This window comes from Phodopus roborovskii, unplaced genomic scaffold (assembly GCF_943737965.1).
Source record: "Phodopus roborovskii unplaced genomic scaffold, PHOROB, whole genome shotgun sequence".
Lineage (NCBI taxonomy): Eukaryota > Metazoa > Chordata > Mammalia > Rodentia > Cricetidae > Phodopus > Phodopus roborovskii.
The window spans coordinates 38,984,249-39,004,471 of record NW_026125281.1 but is presented as its reverse complement, the minus strand read 5'-3'; the positions used below and the strand labels follow the sequence as shown (position 1 = coordinate 39,004,471).

Sequence of the window (20,223 nt, the reverse complement as noted above, 5' to 3'; positions counted from 1 at the left end):
AGCTCAGATGGAGCAGTTCCTTGGGTGCTTCTCAGCCTGTGGCAGAAGAGAAATCGCAGAGTTCTGAGTCCTTCACTCGGGATTCTCCTCAGGCTTGCCCTGCCTCTCCCAGCAGAGGAAACCTAGGTGAGGCATCCTCCTGCCCGCGAGCTTTAATGGCACTTGGCTGCTGGCAGTTGCACTGGGCGGAGGAGTTGGGAGATACAGGCAGGTGCAGGTGGGCGCCTCCTCCCGCTGCTGCTCAGGGCTCGCGCGGATGCTCCAATGCGTCCACGCGCCCCGCGCCGCGCGCCCTGACTGGCTGGGTCCCTCCAGGAGCGGCCCGCGCCCCTCCCGCTCCGCGCTGTCACCGTCGCCAGGCGCCTGGCTGCCTCGCGCTGCAAAGGCTCATTTAACATGTCCCTGCCTGTAAAAGGCTGTGTGCCTCAAGCAGGGATTTGGATTTCTTTCTTTTTTACATAGTATTCCACTTGCATCACTGGCCAACCGATACCCCCTCGTCCCTACCTTCTCTCCAAAGTAGGGAAGACTGTTTGCCCCAACCTGGACACCTCTGGGTGCTTCACATTCACCAGTGACAGCGAACGTGCTGGCTGAAGGATGTACTAGGGCTAACAGACTCTGGGTCCCTTCCTCCCTTGGCCTGCTGCTGTCCCTGCTGACTGCCAGGCTGTGCTGATAGCTCAGACAGAGGAGGCTCAGACCCAGGCGCGGACTTATTTATGCTGGCTCCAGAGGGGAACTGGCACTCCGGAGGGAGAGTGTGGTTGGGATCTAACTGGGAGGCAATTCTCTTTTGCGTATACATGTGAGTACCACCTAAGGGCGCTGCACTTGGGGCTGAATTATTTGTCCTTGATAATGGTGGAGTGGTGGTGGTTTAGAAGTCAGTAAGTCAGTTCTGAAAGAGCCAAAGAAATAGTAGGTTTCGCTTCTCGTTTTTTTTTTTTTTTTTTTTTTTTTTTTTTTTTTATTTTTGTCTGAAATTTTCTATCACCATGCCCTCAATTGGAAAAGTAGCCCAGGTAGTAAATCTAAGGTGGCAGCGTTAGTGTCATTTATCTGCCGATTTCTGGACTATCCCTGTCTCTGAGTGATTCAGTTTCATGTGTCTGGTGGTAATCCAGTATTTATGAAATAAATTGTGTTACATGCATTTTGCCTCCAACTCCATGTGGCTTGCACCTGAACGTGACAAGTCTGGAAAGCGCTGGCACTCTCTTCTCTGCCAGCCTGACTACACTGGGAACTCTGCATGAGCCATGGGCTTCATCTGGATAAGAGGTACACGCTGTTCCCATGTGTGTGGGTCCAGCCCAAGCCTGTGTTCGGGCAATGAATCCTCTGCACACGACTTTGGCCCCCAGTGGGCTACAAAAGTCTGTAATTGGCAAGGTCCTCTCAGAGCCAGTCGCTGGAAGCCAGATACCGCTGGAGCTCTCTGCTCTCGTTCTTACAGCTTTTCTGGTAATTAAAATTAGTCGTTTTCCTGGTCCTTGGCTCTTCTCATATGCTGTGCAAACACCAAGGCTGCTTTGAACGGCTACCCTCAGGATCTAGGCTGCCTTGTTTCTCACAGCAAAGACAATTTTGTGTGTTTGCATTTAATACTTCTCTACCTTTCCATACTTTTCATTTTCTTGTTCCCGCTTTCCAATAATTAGGCTATTTTCCTTGTGTGTTAGCTAAGTGATTGCTGGAGAGAATCATGCTTTCTGGGTGGTTTCTCTGCTACGCTGGCCTCATGCCTAGAGCAGGCTGTTTAGAGGTTGGAAATCAACAGTTTTTACAAGCTCTTTAACTCTATTGCAAGACAGAGTCCGAGTCTATGAGCTTTAAAGCTGTTTTTAAAAATGTACAAATTGCATAACGAGGCAGTGCTTTTCAATTTTTATTATAATTGAACACATGCAGCTTTCACATGTTGGAGATTGAACCTGTTTGCCCCTCCCTCGCTTCCTGGAGTACAGCTATGGATGATTTGTTATCTGTCTTAGTCATTAAATCCTTTATTTCATATATTTTCTTACAACTAACCTTGATCGAGAAGAATGAAAATTGACTTCTAGAAATGTATTCACTACAGTAAATATTGAGTGTAGCTCTATAAATCAAGGCATGAGGTCAAGAAGTACAAGAAAAGATGAGAAGAATTGTTGAAGCCAGGAAGGAAGGGGGTGCCGGACGTTTAATCAGTCTTGACTCACAAAGCATGACTTGTTTATCATTGACATTAGCAGAAACCAAGAGAGAAGGATGTTTGACCACTATGTGACTCGAGGTGTGAGTAAGAAAATCTACCTCTCAAAGGACAGAAGTGAGCCAGGCTGGGTGGTGCACACCTCTATTCCCAACGTTCAAGGAGCCTGAAGAACAACAGTCATGAATTTGGGTCCAACCTGTACTACAGAGCCAGGTAATTCTCAGATCAATCAAACAAACAAAAAGAATGATAGAGACAGATTAAATCCTTCACCCTTTAAACAACAAAAAATAGTGAGACAAATTATCAAGTTTTTAAAAATGTAGCAATGTAATATGTGATAGTATTTTTCCCTTTTGAGGTTGTCTGACTATTTGAGAATGAAAAATATAGGGGAGTGTGATGAATTGGGGATAGTAAGGTGTCATTATGTCAGTTCATACTGTGACTGGCAGAATCCAGTAATTACTCAGGAACTGACAAAGTTACTCAGCTACATTTCTCCAGACCAAGAGTATGTATAGACTGGTTATTCTGTTTCTTTTCTGACTTACAGTGTTTATAAATATATATTAGATATGACTATGCATATACTTACTTATACATATATATTACATACATATTAGTCGGTCTGACTTCATCTTTCTGTAGTAAAGCTTAGAATGTCAGCTCGTTGGAAAATGAAATTTATGTATACTATTGTACATTTTTATATTTTGTCATAGCCACAGTGCTGGAGTATAAGCAAAAGAGAATAGTGGTGCTTAAAATAAGAAAATGTCAGCATGCATGAAGAAAGACAAAGTAATTCATACTTTCTGAGCACTTTTCAAGTGTGCTCACAAATACTATCACCATGATTTTTGTATTACTGTCATGTGGAAGCCACGTTTTTTTAAAAAATAAATATTATAGTTATTACTTAAGGTATCTGTTTAAAACATACGAAACCTTGCACACTTTTTATAAAACGCCAATGCTTCAGAGATAATATATCAAGTCTGTCTATTTGATAGGATCAATGACATTTTGGTTGGGGCAGCTCCTTCTCTATGATGACAAAATACCAAGCACTGAATGAATTAAAATGATTGTGAAGGGGCTTGAGTATTTCACTAGACAAGCTTTTCAAAGCCAGCCTTATAGTGCATCCATCTAGCTGTCACGTTGCTTTTCTGATCTTGTCTAGCCGCCTTTGTATAAATGTCTTCTTCTTCCTTTCTGTCTCCTAGTCTCTAGAGGGTGAGCAGCAGATGCAGTGTGGAAGTGGCCATGCTGCTGTGTGTAAGCGCGTGTCTTGTTGGTGCTATAGACTATTTTCTTTAATCCACTCTTCCCGTTCTTTTTCCTTGCATTGCACTTGCTCATGTTAGGTTCTGTGTTCCAGTGAAACAATCATCATCATTATTCTCTACTACCAAGTAGCACTACAAATTGGCAGTGAGCAGATTCCTATTTGTTTAACTATGTAAGACCACTGGCCCACCAACTTTGCCTGTTGTGGCTGTGTTTTCCATTTGCATTGTCTATGTGGTTTTTTCTAACTTTCCAAGTAACATTGTTAGTCAATGTGAGACAGGAGATGTACTTAAAGAAAAATACAGTTAAGGAAAGGAAAAAGTTGTGCTGCCAGTTTATAGCAGCATTATCAGTAGGGGTGAATTAAATACAAAAATATCAATTCAACTTTTATTTGAAATAAGCACACTTTAGGGCTTTTCATTTCTGTTTAGGTTTATAAAATCATCTGCCCTCCTATCCCTATCAGAGCTGATTTTGGAAAACAGAATAGACAAATCCTAACACGACTTTGAGACTGTCACATTAATTAGCAACAGCTGTAGCAATAACAGCGAAGCATGTTGGTTGCACTGTGAACGTTCAGATACCCTTGCACAACTGCAACTAATAAGAGGTGTGATGGCCCAGCACTCAGACTGGTGCTCTGGATACACTAGATGTAAATTTCTTCCTCATGCTCAGACTCTGATATCATGACCTAATAAAACCTGTTCCACCTCTAAGACAGGAGGAGGAGAGTAGAGAGGAGAAGATGGGGCTGAGGAAGGAAGAGAAGACAGGAGAGGGAAAATGTGGAGGAGAGGATAGGATCAGAGAAGCAAGATAGAATGAATCGATGCATCTAAAATGGTGGCAATTAGGAATAACTGTTGCCAGATTAAGAACTTGCAGTTCGCCTTTGCTTTTAACCCAGTAACTCCCTTAGGTATTTCTCTATTCTTGGGTCACTTTTCAACCTCAAGCTGCCTATCTGTCTTGTATTGGTGCTAGACTTTTGGTGGAAGCATGGTTTCACTCTGTACCCCTGGTTGGATGTGACATTGCTATGTAGCTCAGGCTGGCTTAGCTCCTCCCGCCACAGCCTCTTAAATGCTACGATTGCAAATGTCTTCCACCACACCGTGACCCCCAAGTTTATGTTTAAAGGTGGCTATATTGTGCTTGGTATAGAATTCTTTCAGTATATCTTCACTTACAAAGCTTTATCAATATTGTAAGAAAATCTTTAGGAACCACATGCCCACAGGAAAATAGCTTCCAAATAGTTTACAAACGAACTTTCTCCACCTGGAGTAAGTGTCTCCAAATGTTTCCTGTTTCGGTCAAGTTTTGTGCCTGGTCCTGAAGGGTTGTCATGGAGGTGTGGGAAAATGGTCTTTCCCCTCATCCATGGAATGCCTAGCAAGCCCGGGATCACCTGATTTATCGTTTGACTTTTTTGCTTACATGCAAATAATCTGTTCTGAGATTTCTATTCAGCGTCGCACCTCTTTTACTCAGTAGCCCTTGGCTGTTTCATCTGCATCCCGGATCTTGCTCTTCCTGCTCCATGACAGGGATTCTCTTTATACAATTTATGACAATTTTTTAAAAAAAAGAATTAAAGGGTATTTCCAAGAAAATTTGCTATAAAACGCTTTTTTATTTCTATTTGCTTCCTGACACGCCCTTCCTTCCTTTATCTATCTATTATTTATCTTCTTATTTCTTATTTAGACAAGTGGTTTCTTACTGAGTAGCCCCTGGCTGGCGTGGAACTTGTTATTTGAAGTAAGCCTGTAGCAGTAGTCATGGCCACTAGATGGCGCTCGTGTTCTAATTAGCAATGCCATTTGCGTTTTTGTCCTGGGGTTGTTCTGACTTGATTGGATTCTTTTTAGGCTACTAAGTGGAACCCCAAATTATGAAACGATGCTACAAGAACTATATACATGATATTACCTGCAGCATTAACAAAGCGCACTGGTGACAGGCGAAATGCCAGACCTCTGTAGCTGCTCTCGAAGCTCTGTCAGCTGCTAAGAAATCCCACAGGAGTCTTTTGAGAGCCACCACGGGCGAGCTGTTATTGCAGACAAACACATCTAAGCTGATCCCGGTGCTCTAGCCTGGACACAAACCCAAGCAGATTTGAGTGTTTTGATGTGGTCTCCAAACAAACAGTCTTCGTACCACTAACATAAAACAGTGAGATCACAGAATGAGAAGCTGTGTCAGAGGCGGGAAGCAGATCTCAGCTGCACAAGTGCCAAGCATTCCCAAAGGCGTAAGAGGACTCAATGGCGGAAAAGCTGGTGAGGTGGCTATCTCTGTCACTTCTTTTAAGTCTGCCCAAGTGGCACTTATGAGGGATCCACTGGTCTGTGCCATTACAAAAATTAGCAGAAGTTTGATGTCTAGTTGTAATTAATTTTGGGATAGGGTCTCTCTTTGTCTCCTTCTCCCTTATTATCCTAATGAAACTATCAGCCAGGTGTTAGACCTCCGCTGGAAAATGTTTTGTTCATGCTGGAGCCTTTCTATTGGCTTGGCTTGCTGACTGGTAAAAACTTGCTTTGTGTCTATGAAATCTCCAGATATAATTTATACACAAGTGAGCACAGTCACAAACGCAAATATTTTGTGCTTAAGTAGCAACTTCCTAGTAAGGATCTCGAGCCTACTTCATATGGCAACAAAAAATAAGCAATATCTTACAGCTCTATGACACCTCTTTTATTCACGTCTCATTATTTCCCCTTTATGCCAACTTTCCAGGGAAGAGAGAATCACAGGCAGAAAGGGATTTCATGCAGCTGGTGACAGGGTTCACTGGTGCAATGAAAATAAATTACTCGTGGTGCCAAAGTACAAGAGAGTGCAATTTTGTTATCAACTCCTAATTGATTATTAATTATCACATAGGTTCGCAAAGGGCTAGCAGTCTCCTCATGGCAAAGAGGAGGAGGCTATATTGGATAGTCCCAAGGAAAGCCAAAGGCTGAGCAAGGAGGAAGCCTATTACCTGGGGTGCTGTCATTAAATGATGCTTGCTAATGAGGAAGTAGAGGGTGAACCCAGAGAAGCAGAGAAGAGGTCAAACCAGAATCACATTGAAAAACAATCTCAGATGAGAGAAAACATTAAAAAAAAAAAACAAACCAAAAACCAACCAACCAAACAAACAAACAAAAAAACCCCACAGCATTTGCTGCAAAGAAGCTGGTGCCAATAGTCTAAAATCTCGGCTAATTTAATACCAGAGTGAGACAGACACCTCCAAGTGTGGCCACTTTAGATGCTTTAAGGTGGGGGGTCAGGGCAGTTAAGGAGAGATTCTTCTTTCATTAGTGAGTACTTTTTGCTTGGTCAGAGCTTGGAAGCATAGGTCACAAGACATTCAACCAGAGCTTTGTATAAGAGGCAAAATGATAAAAATCTAAACCCAATTTCCTAATTAAAAAAGAGAATCAATAAAAAGGATGGAGGCTGTGTAGTCAATTTCTACTCCAGGAAGCACCATTTTTATCTGGGTCTGGCATGCCTTCTGTGAGTCTTATGCCTGCTCTCCTTGGCAAAGTGGAATCTACACAGTCCATGACAGCCCTCCCTGGTGAGCAGGCTACAGTTCCCTCTCATATCTCCAGACCAGCACAGAGGGTAAACTTTTCTCCATTGCTTCCTTTTTCATTATGTTGCCTCTCATGTGAAGTAAATTAAAACTCTATCCATTCAACTTCTTAAGAGATTGACTAGCATAAGTTCTAATTTTTATCACCTGTTGATTAAAATCTGTTAGCCCAACTATTGAGTTTGTCATTGTTCTGGAATTGAGGAAACCTGCATGTTTCCAACTTCACTAAGCCTTGATTACAAACAGTGTACCAGACATGAACAAAAGTATGGGGACCATGTTTAATGTGGAAGAAAGTTTAATATGGTCTGATAAGAGAAGACATGGATTGTTAGGAGTAAGGGCCAGCCACGGCGCCAGCCACAAATAACACACAGAGACTTTGTATTTGATATAATTCTGTTGGCCAGTTACTAATTTCTTACCAGCTAGCTCTGTCTTAATTATTAACCCATTTCTATTAATCTAAGTATTTCCATGTGGTCTCATCTTACCCGGGAGTATGGCCAGCATCTGCTCTCCCCAGTCTGTCCATGTTGACTCCTCCTTACTACTTCCTCTTTCCTCCTTGTCTCCTAGTCCCGCCTATCTTGCTTTCCTATTGGCCAACAGTGCTTTATTCATTAACCAGTACGACATCTCCTATCATCTCCTCTTTTCTGTCTAAATAAAAAGAAGGGGTTTTAAGCTTAACATAGCAAAATATATCACATAACAATTATCAAATAAGAATCACAGTTAAAAATATTTAGTTCATTAACATTTAGTAAGATTTAAGAAAATATTCCATCATCTATTTTATCTTTGTAAGTCTAAAGTTCTATATGTAACTTATCTTTAATCCTAATTAACTATAACCATAACTATCTGTCTTTAACTCTTTCACAGACCACAGAAAGATAGAATATAGACTCTAGAAATGACAGAGACAACTCACTGCCTGGTCAGTCACCCCAAGTTTACCTGTAATGTTCCATCTTCAGCCCATAGGCCATAATGTGTCTGGCAGACACTACAGCAAATCAGGAAATTTTAAACTGTCCACCTGTATTGGCAGTTTGTCAGTCACTGTTCTCTGTGTCCTGCAGAATGTCTGGCAGACTCTTTCATGAAGCAGGAACTCTGTAACAATGGATTATAGTTCCTCTATTGGCTATTAATAATGAACTCAGTTCTTGATTTATTGAATATAGGGACCTCATTGTCATCTCAAGACACTCCAAGACCAGGTTCTCAACAGCCCCAGCCCCGATGAACTTGGAGAGCTACCAGGCTGCTGAAGCTCTCATCTGTCCACATTTATGGTCGGTTCAACTCCATTGCAGACAGGACAACTCAGCAACTGAGAGGAGCTCCTGATCAAGGAGAAGGTAGAAATGAACTTGGAGCTGGCATACATTTTCAGGAATGAGGGGCCAAGGCAGGAGAGCTGCTCCCAGGGTAGAGAAGACAGAGGCAACAGTTTGCATTTTATTGGGTATATTTGTGGTACACAGTGTAGTGTGCTTCATATGTATATACCTTTATTTAATTAACAATTAATCAACCACATCAACTTAATCAACTTAATATATTTCACAGTTTCAAAGTATACCTGTGTGTACAGGGAGTGCAGGGTATGTGAAACTTTATAGCAAGATTCTACTTTACTATATAATATCAAGTAAATTTTCACAGTGTGCACTGTGTTTACTTTTCCTAGTTTGTGTGAGAATTCTTGAGCCCCTTATCTGCTCCCCGCCATATAAGTCTCCAGTCTGCACCCGGCAAACCATGGTACATCTTGAGTATAACTCACACATATGACATCAAGCTGGATATTTAACTGCTCCTATGTGTGTTACTTATTTCATTTAGTAATAGCCTTCTTTTCCTTCTATCATAAATGTAATGTAATACTAGGCCAAGGAAAATGAAATTTCCCAAACTAGCATTTAACTGTTCTATGAAAAAAAATATATACTATATATATAATACAGTATGTAACATATATATATGCACTTACATAGTTTAAAGGGACATCTCACAGAGAAATTTGAGTTTTAATTAAAATAGTATCTAGCTGTGGAAATTGTTTTATATAAAATATTTTCTAAAATTAGCAACATACAAAATTGGGATGTAGAGGTGCCGATATGCAGAGAAATGCCTGTCTCTTCAGTGTGCTGTCTGGGACATTGCAATAATATTGCAAATTCAATTTTAAATTTCCTATTGCTAGGCATATTAATATAATAATAATGTATATGACATTGTGTAATACCTGTTTTAAAAATATTTTAGATTTATTTATTTTATTTAAAGGAAAAAATATTTTGCTTTAGCCTGTGTGTGCGTGCATGCGTGCGTGCTTGTTTGTGGCCACAGAGGTCAGGAGGCAGTATCATATTCTTTGGAACCAAAGTTAAAGATGATTGTGAGTGACAATGTGAGTGGTAAAAAACTAAAGCTAGATTCTTTCCAGGAACAATAAATGCTCTTAATAGCCAAACAATCTCTATAGTCTCTAGTTCTGCCTCTTTTTTTTTTTTTTTAATGTTTTGTTATTAAGTACCTACTTTGTTTTCCTTTTAAAAAAACTTTTATTGATTCTTTGTGGATTTCATATCATGCATCCAGATCTTATTTATCTCCTTGTCTATTCTTATCCATCCTCTGCCCTTGCAACCTTCTCCCCAATTAAAACAAAATTTGAAACAAAAACAACAACAAAAACCAAAATCAAACAAACAAACAAAAAAAAAAAACAAAGCAAAATTAAAATATATCTCAGCGTGGAGAGTATAGTGTCACACAGTATAAGATTTAGTCCAAAGATCACAGATCTTTACTAAAGTGTTCATTGGTCTGGTTCCAGGAGTCAGGCTTCTGCTACACCCTTGGTACTGGGCCCTCACTGGGACTCTTCTTGGATATCCTTTTGTTTCTTTGTGTGGCGGATCTTGCAGCTTTGGATCTGCAGGTATTGCCCTTCACATGCTCTAACAGTTCACAGATGAGGTGGATGTTGGCCTGGGTTACTTCAAAGCCTTGTTTTTGGGTCTGGATGGTAGTTCTGTCAGTATGCTGACCTGCTTTCCCTTGTTCTCACTACCAGGTCAAGCTTTCCATCACTGCCCTGTCTTGCTCACATGACTGTGACGTATAGTTAAAAATGTGCTTTCAGAGACATATACAAGGTCCTCTGGGGACACAGAAAGTGAAGTCTTCCACAGGCAGGAGAATTAATAGAAGTGACATCGCAATGTGACACATATATACATGTCACATTGTGCTGTGTTGTTATCCACATTTATGTCTTTGTCCATACTATATTTATATCAATGCCTGAAAATCTTCCCCGCCTGCAAGAAGCATAGTGGATGTTTCAAATTCACACATTCAGGATGTGTAACGTTACTGAATATGGTAGGATGCTGAAGGCCCTGGGAAGTGCTGAACAGGAGATTACAGTGAAGAAAGTAAAAGTATTTAAGATACATTAGTGGTTAACAGAGTCAGAATGGGTTGGAGGATGGTGTATGGAGGCCTAGACAATTGGAGTCACTGCAAGTATAACCAGGAGGTGAGAATCGGTGTGTTTATAGTTCTGAGAGAGAAAGATCAGTTGTGGTGCTAAATTACTTATAAATACACAATAAACTAAAAACGTACCATTACAATGGGTGGCAAAGACCTTTATAATGAGGACTCAGGAGATCTGGGGAACGAGAGACTATGAGAAAGTGGAAAGGAAAGCTTGATATTCTGTGATTCTTTCCATTCTTGACCATAGAAATTATAGCATAGCAAACAAGAGAAAGAAATGGACTCAGTCTATCAAAACATGATTCTTCTTAAATCATCTAGCCAAGCAACATGATGCCCCTCCCCTCCAGTGAGGGTAGAGCTGCTGTCTTTCCTCTACTGAGGGTAGAGCTCCTGACCTTCCGGTCCTGTGATGGGTAAAGCATATGAAAAACCCTACATGTTGAATTCCATGGGTATAGTTAAAGCAGCAACTGTATTTTGAACAGTTATACACTTAGTGCAGTTTTAAACCTTGAACCCTGTGAGGAAACTACACTGAATAACATTGAATATCTTTGATACAATTTCTGAGATATTGGTTTGATGATAATAAAATACAGCTGGTGTGAGGAATATGTCAGTTCTTTAGAAAGATGCTGTGGGAAATAGTCTGAGATGTATATGACAGTTTGGAGAACACTCAATTTATGAATACAGGGAAAAGAATTGGTAATACTGCAAAGAAATGGCAGTATTACCAAGGTAGAGATAGATACACTTGGGAGGATGCCAAGGCAATGAGAGCATAAGAGACTCTGTCAAAGACAGGCAGCTATGGATATGTCAAAAAGAGGCTATGTAAGGGCAGGTTCCACAGCCCTTGAGCCCCAAATGAACACATGGACACCATATTAGTTATAAAGCTGTTGGCTGATGACTAGTTTTTCTTATTGGCTTCCTTTGTCTTAATTATTAAACCATTTCTATTAACATAAGCATTTCCATGTGGTTTTGTCTTACCAGAGTATGCTGGATCTGTAACTCCTTTGCCTGTTGCATGATGAGTGCTCAGCATTTCCTGCAAAGAAGAGAGTGATTTCATATTTGTCCCTGCTTATATTCTGATTCTGCCCAGCTATGTCATTTCATGTCTAGCCAATCAGCCAATCAGGGTTTCATTCATTAACCAATAAGAGATACATATCCACAGAAGAATATTCCCCATCAAGGCTAAGTGAGGGAAAGATGGAAAGTGGATTTTGAACAATGTAAGGAGTATGGTTTTCCTGCCCGCAGCCTGGTCTTGACCTGCCATGGCACCAGCCACAAATAATACACCGAGACTCTGTATTTGATATAATTCTGTTGGCCAGGTACTTGTTTCTTATTGGCTAGTTCTGTCTTAATTATTAACCCATTTCTATGTATTTCCACATGGTCTTACCAGCGAGAGGCGGCTGCTGGTTCTATTCTCTCCAGATTCTCCATCTTGACTCCTCTCTCCTTCCTCTTTCCTCCTCGTCTCCTAGTCCCTCCTACCTTCCTTTCCTATTGGCCAACAGTGCTTTATTCATTAACCAGTATGAGAAATATATATACATAATGGCATCTCCCATCATCTCCTCTTTTTCTGTCTAAATAAAAAGAAGGGTTTTAACCTTAACATAGCAAAATATATAACACAACAGTTATCAAATAAGAATCACAATTAACAATATTTAGTCCATTAACATTTAGAAAGATTAAAAGAAACTATTCTATTATCTATCTTATATTTGTGAGTCTAAAGTCCTATATGTACCTTATCTTTAAGCTTAACTATGGAAAACTATAACCATAACTATCTGTCTTCAACTCCTTCAAAGACCACAGGATAGTATATAAACTCTAGAAATAACAGAGACAACTCACTGCCTGTTAGTAAACCGAGGTTCTTCTGTAATCTTCCATCTTCAGCCCATAGGCCATAGTGTGTCGACAAGACTGGGTGGAGGGCAGGAAAACCATACTCCTTACAGAACAAGGTAGAAAAGGCAGCTTTGAAAATGTTGCCAAAGCAATGATAGCTATTTAAGAGGAATCACCAAATGCTTGATGTATTGTTGCATTGAAAACAGAATATGAAAGAGATTGGCAAAAATGTTCTGAAGCATGATATTAATTAGTCTTGTGGGCACCAGATGAAGTGCAATTCTAATTACTCTTAATAATAAAAGCTCAGAGTCACATAAATAAAGATCAGAGAAATAAAGTACCTGCCAGACACAGTCACATGTTAAGTCTCCTACTGTTCAGACTGAAAAGGGCTGAACTCCTGTCTACACACTGCCTTATCACTTCCTCTCTCTGTATAGTCATTTCACTTCCTGTTTCCTTTCTGTGCAGACCTTCAGATAGACCTCTATGTATAATTAGTGGCTACCTCCACCCTCTGATGTTCAGGTAAGCTATATTTGTCAGAACACAAACAAAATATGACAACAAAGTTGAACCAAATTTAATTTTCTTCATTTGGTCAGTGCTAACCTGGGTTGCATAGGATTAATGTTCAGGGAATGTGGTGGGTTTTGATTTTTTTCCCGTGGGACTGTTTTTCAAACCAATCGTATTGTTCTCTCCCGTAGTAGTTAGCCTTAGAATAGCTCTTAGAAATTTCAGCTAGTTCTTAATTCCTATATAAAATAAATGTGTAGATAGTGGAAGCCTATATTTTCACACATACTGCTTTATTCAAGTACTTAAAGAATGACCTATCCTACTCTTTTTTTGTTTTGTTCTTTGGTTAGATTTTGAGATAGGGTTTCCTGATCTAGCCCAAACTGGTGTCTCACTTGTGATCCTCCTACATCAGATTTCAAATAACACCATCATCTCTGGATGAAAATATTTTATTCTTAAAACAAAACCTATTCATTTCACAAAGAGAATACTTAGTGCAATGTTGTACAAAGTTATAGCAACTCTCTTTCCAGTTTCTAATGGAAGGAATCTGGAGAGCTTGAACATTTCACATAAAAATGAAAAACAGATTTTCAATTTCAAAATTTATCCCAATTACTTAATTCTTTGAAATGCTATGTGCTTAAGCTTAATCATGTCTTCATTAGTAAAATCATAAATAATTCTAGGTAAAATTTTACGGCATGGTTGCCTATAGTAATATCAATTATATGTTCTTTATGACTAATTATTAAGCTTAAAAATAATGAAATTTAATAGTTTACATTATTGTTGATGTAAATAGAACAATCTATATAATACTGCATAGAAAATGAAAGTAAGAATTATCTACTCATACTTCATTTAGAAATTGTTTCTTAAATTCTGAGGTAATAACATATAAGAAAAGCTATATCAAAGGTTTATTCTGGGGCTTGAAAAATCAAATTAAATGGATTTATAAATTTTCAGCAAATAGAACAATTTATATTTAAAGGGGACACTATATACAGGTTCACACTGTGTCAAGCTGTGTTTAAATAGAAAGTTATGAATAATTCTTAAACATTATACTATAACCTTGTTTTTGCAATTGAAATTTCTTTTGAAGTGGTCATCCATTTATCTGAATTGAATTTATATATTATATAAATAAATACATAGTATTTATTTATATATATATTTTTGAATATATATATATGTATTTGAAGTTTTTAAAAATGAAAAGTTGAACTGGTCTCTTAGAATTTTTATGTATATGTGGAACAGTGATCAGAATGCATATTTTTCATTTGGTCTGTGCTTGTAGACATACATTTTAATTACCTTAACTGCAGCTGATAATAAGATTATTTGCATGTACAAAGTATATGGTTGATAGAAGCAGCTCTAAAGGCAATTAGTGAAATTAAGCATGTTTTCTACTGAGAAATAGAATCCTCAGTGTGAACTGTTTATTCCAGTCCAACCATGTCTGACATCAGTCACTATTCACAGCAGGATTAAACAGTAAGTTTTAATAGACTTACTGGTTTGATTTCAGATTGGCACAGTAGACTATCAACTTTTGTAGTCACTCGAGTACATATAATAGGTGCACTTCATATTTAAAGAGCAAGTCTGACTGAGTTACTTAGGTAAGACTAGTATACACATGTAATTCAGTCCAATCTTGAATTTTGGATCCTCTTTCCTTCCTTTCTAAGTAGCTGAGAATATGCTCAGATAAGTAGCTGAGAATACTGGACTGGGATATGATTATCTTTTAAATGGAACATTTAATCCACTTATGTTAAAGATGACAATTACTCCTGGGAAGTTGTTAATACTGTCATCATGTAGCATACTTCTTGGATTTTTATTTTTCTTTTCTCCCTGTCTAAATTATGTTATGGTGATTTGTTCCAGCAGTATGTTTTGATTTTTTGGTTATTATCTTTTTATCTATTTTAGATTTTGATCTGGGATTGTCTTAAAGTTGGAAATCACCTCTTGATTATAGCAAGCTATCAAAAAGAGAAAGCAACTTAGCTACAAGCATAAAATCACAAGAACAAGAAATTATAGTAATAATCTAAATTTGCATTCAATTTCCACTCACAGAATGAAACACGAAATTCTATTTTCCATATTTCTAAATTTTTTATCAATTAATATATTGAAGTTGCATAGTTTTTGAATAATAATTTTCATTCTTTGCAACAAAGATAGGAGTTGTCTACATGCTATACTTTCAATAGACATACTGAAATTATTAGTTTAATTATCCTTGGAACAGAAACATAAGAAGGTATCAAATTATATCCATATGATAATTAAACTGAAAGATTCAGTATGTGTGTAGAGCATTACTTAGCATCTTTCATTGAGCATGAATGTACACCAGACATTTGATCTCTCCTTCACTTCTCAAAGATAGTCTTTCATGTTAGTTTCCTAGTTTGATAGGCTTGTTTTTCTTATACCATGCTGGCCTTCTGAGAATCATTTCACTTGCAGCCTTCGGGATATTCTCTTAATTATTCACCTTTAGAGAAATGATCTAGTCTCAGGTAGATTTGACTGAGTGAAATTTGCATCCTTTATAACAGGAAATCTTTTCTTTGAATGGGTGTTCTACCCCCAAAGTTCGCACAAAACTCAGCTATTCTCTCTGACATTTCCTAGGAGATAAGAGCAAACATATAGTAATCACAGACCATAGAAATTACTCTTCACAAGTCTAATTTGGCTAACCAGTAAGTTCACTGGGATTATGTACAGGAGCAAGGGTTAGTAGTTTCTTACAGACATGTAAGTGGCTAAAGGCTGCTACATCACCAAGATGTCCACTTTGACCTCGGAGACCATGGAGGAAGGATTCCTCCTTGAAGCTCGTTTTACAGCTAGCTGAAAGGTCAGGAAGTTTCTTGCAGACAGCTTGGCTTCTTGGAGAGTCTCCTCTCCCATGCAGTGGTTTTTGTAATCTTGTATGTGGTGGAGCTGACATGTGAATCCTCTAAATTTCAGTTTTATGAAATGTCTAAGCTGTGTTTGCTTTCTGTCTGTTCAGAGACTCCTTTCTTCTTCCAGAAGGGAATATTTGAGTTCAATAGAAATTACTGTGCTAACAGTTAACAGGTAAGATCATCCTCTGTATGACATTCCTCTAGTTGCGATGGCCCTAAACAGCTGCAACCACTCTAGTGATGTCAGTTAATAAATATGATAGATGAAGGATGCAGAAAGTCCCCTAGCAATGCCATTGTCCCAGTTAACATCAGGTAGAGAACCTGATTTTATGGCCTGCCAGGTTCATTAGCCTGGCTCTAAGTTCCAGAACAGTTGTGTGGTTATAGTCATTCCGGCCTCCCATGTACCAATATGCTTTCTGATTGGAGCACTCTTAGAGATCATTGCCTATGCCCACAGGGCTGACACTGATCTGTGTCAAAACTAAATTTTGTGACCTCAACAACTTAAGGAAACTTAGGGATACCCAGCATATGATATTAATAGGCCATATCATTAGTATGCCATGCTAGGGCACATGTGACTTATTCTCTACTAATCTTTTCATGTGTATCTCTGTTTCTCCGTATTGTCCAAGTGGTTTCTCCTTCATCCTCCACATTATTCAGCTCCACATACAGTTTCCATGATTCAAGGCATATTTTAGAGTATCTTTAAATTAGAACATATATGCAATAACATGGCATATTTGGAACTGGCACATGTTTCAGATTATAATATACAGGAAGAATGAGTGAATTTGGGATATGTAGATGCAAGGATGTTGTTCTGAAGAAGGTAAAAGAAAGGAATCTAGCAGACAATACAAAGTGTCACACACTATGTATGATGGAAAAAAGCTGAAACACCTATTGTCTTAGGGATACTATTGTTGAGATGAAATACCATGACCAAAACCAATTTGTGGAAGAAAGGGGTCATTTGGCTTACATATCTTGTGTCACCATCCATAGCAGGTATTCAAGTCAAACAGGCACCTGGAGGCAGGAGCCGATGTAGAGGCCATGGAGAGATGCTGCTTACTGACTTGCTCCTAATGACTTTCTCGGTCTGTTTTCTTATAGAACATAGGACCACCAGCCCAGGGATGGCACCATCCACAGTGGGTGGGCCTCCCCAATCACTGATTATGAAAATTGCCTATAGGATTGCCACAGCCAGATCTTATGAAGCATTTTCTCAGTTGAGGCTCCCTCCTCTCAGATGACTCAAACTTGTGTCAAGTTGACAGCACCTGAGAATACATTTCCATAAATGGACCTGTATGAAGGAATATGAATTCTCTTTCCAGAGGTAAGGATTGGAAATAAATTCATCTCACATAGAAACTTCTCTCTGTGTTCACTGTGTCTAAAGTCACTGTGGCATTTGAAAAATTTCTACTCTGATGTATTATGTATACTGAACATTCAGAGTTTTCAAGATATTGATCCAGTAACACATGATTTGCTCTTATGCATATTTTTCCTTTCTTTTTTGCATACAATATCTTCTGATTATGGTTTTCCCTCCCACTATTCCTCCCAATTCCTCTTCACCTCCCTCCCTATCTAGATCCATAGCTTTTCTGTTTCTTGTTAGAAGACAAGCAAACATCTATGAAATAACAATAAAGTCAATAAATATAAATAAAAAACAAACTAATTAGAATGTGACAAAACAATCAAATAAGAAAAAGAAGGGAAAAAAACACAAGGAAAGCATATAGATGCAAAGACACACACAGGAATCACATAAAAACCCAGACTGAATGTCATAGAATATGCATGCAAAGGATCTGTGAAGTAGGAAATAATGCTCTCACTTTCCAATATGAGACAAAGAACCTCCAACAACACTATTGCATTCATTCTGTGTTGGCCATCAACTGTCAGACATGAGGCTAATCCTTACTTTTTAAAAATATTTCACTAGTGTGCCAAATAATTCAAATGCATGCTTCTTCCACAAATGGTAAATAATTAAAATGAAGCATTGTCTGTAGATTTACTATAAATTCCTTTAACACTCTTCTCTTAATGTCTTAATGAATTAACACTTACATAAGATATTAAATATTTTAAAGATGTTAGCATTCAAGGAAAAAAAGAATTGCAAAGTTTAGCAGGATCATTGTTCTTTAAAGATGAGATTGAGTTTCTCCTTCAAACTATCCAAGGATTATTATACAGTCAAGTCTTCAATAACTATTAGCTGCTTGCCCTACTGAAATTGATCATTATTTCTGTGATTGCCAACTAACCATTGTAGCACAAAATGATAACATACTGTTCTGGTCTATCCAAAGTCCCATTTATCTTTCACAAGAATGTCATGATTTGTCTAAGCTAACCATGGCAACCACAGACCTCCTCCTTCTCTTGTAACTATCTTTAGAATTAGCATACAAGCCCGTTATGGTTGACAACACATATCTTAGCATTGCCTCAGAGATTTCAGAGGAGATTCTCCTACCTGATGAAGTGTATAGATTCATTTCATCTGCTCACAATGCTGCGCGAAGGTGTGATCAGTTAGCTACATCATTTCTCGACTGCCTGTCTGTGAGTGCATCTTTTGCAAGCATACAAAATGGGGAACTGGTTAAATCAGATGGTTCAGCATCATCCGTCTATTGAGGCTCCAGATAAACCAGGATAAATTTGTTCTCAGGTGACCTGAGACATCCATCTTCTCCTGGCCCTAGGCACAACAGTTCATAGCTCTCAGGCATTCAGACTCAGTGGCTCATTCCATATTTCCATCTCGTAGTGACAGTTCTCGCCCTTTCTCAGGGCCACAAGATTCCCAGGTTCAGCTTGAAGAAATCAGTCGTCAGATCTCTTAGACTCTGTCACACCAAGAGGTAATACCCATAGTTAATTCCTTTTGTCCATAGTGATGTTTAGATACTCTGCTGTTTCTCTTCTCTTGAGAACCTGCACATAAACACAGGTGAAACATGGGGGCTAGTCTTGTTTTCCCCAAGCCTGAACACATTCAGTGAACTGTGATTTCTGTAAATATACAATCATCTCACAAATATGCAACATCAGCAAGAAGCTACACTGACCTGCTTGGGGTGGGGGGCGTTAATGTAATGAAGAAGAAAAGTGGAAACAGGAAAGATAATCTACCAAAGAGTTTTTCTCCTCAGAGGTGTTCAGTCCGTCATATTCTCACACATATACTGATATATCACCAAACTATTATATGTAAACAGAATGCTCATGAAGCATAGAACCATACAAATATTAAATATAGGAAACAACTATGTAGAACCTTAATTAATCAAAGCAAAAGGGTGAAATTATAATATGGTTCCTTTTATTATTAAGTTTATATAAAAGGGGATTCATTCATTTTATAAGGTTTAGCTTAAGCCTAATGACACATAGATACATATAAATTAAAATTTCTAAAATTAATATAAGATATACTAGTCTTAATTAAAAAACTATATTAAATCCAATAATTTGGAAATTGGCAGTTGAATCATTAAATTTCTACTAATTAGTCAACTATTATATTTTATACTGGGGCAAAAAAAATACTTTAGGCTATAAGTCATTAATTAAAAATTCTTAAATTAGTAACAAGGCTCTAATTAAATTATTTATTTTTGGAAAACAAGATTATGATTAAAAACTGCCTCAAGGATTCATCATTATTCCTGTTACACAATAATGTAATTTCATAATTACTAATAAAGTGCTTATAATTACATGAAGGCTTTAAGTTCAGAAAAATCATATTGCTTTCAAGCTAACAATTATTTTATCATATTTATAGTGAGTATTACTCACTGTGATGAATGTGGATTTTCTTTTGCTGGATGTTTTTTATCAGCTCTTTGAGCCTCTGCCTGGACTCTGTACCAAACACAAAGAATCTATTATCAAATGGAGTGCTTGTCTGAAATTCCAGGAATCCTAGGTCACTCCAGGCCACCTTGATCACCAGCATGCATTTCAGAGGCAGTGAATCCCACAGAGCCTACCTTTCCTTAACATATTCCATGTGGTGGCAAGCAGTTTAACCCTAGCAATGTAAGGCCAGCATGAAAGGGAACAGACTACTGTCTGTGAAAACAACTTAGGTACACCCACACCCCCACACGGGAGAGACAGACAGACAGACAGGCACAGAGACAATGGAAGAGAAA

At 38.4% G+C, this 20,223-nt stretch overlaps 1 pseudogene; it reads left to right on the top strand.

Annotated features, from left to right (window-relative positions):
* The first annotated feature begins 1,335 nt into the window (after positions 1–1,335).
* Positions 1,336–20,223, top strand: part of LOC127233154 (DNA helicase MCM9-like) — a 51,759-nt pseudogene continuing 32,871 nt past the window's right edge.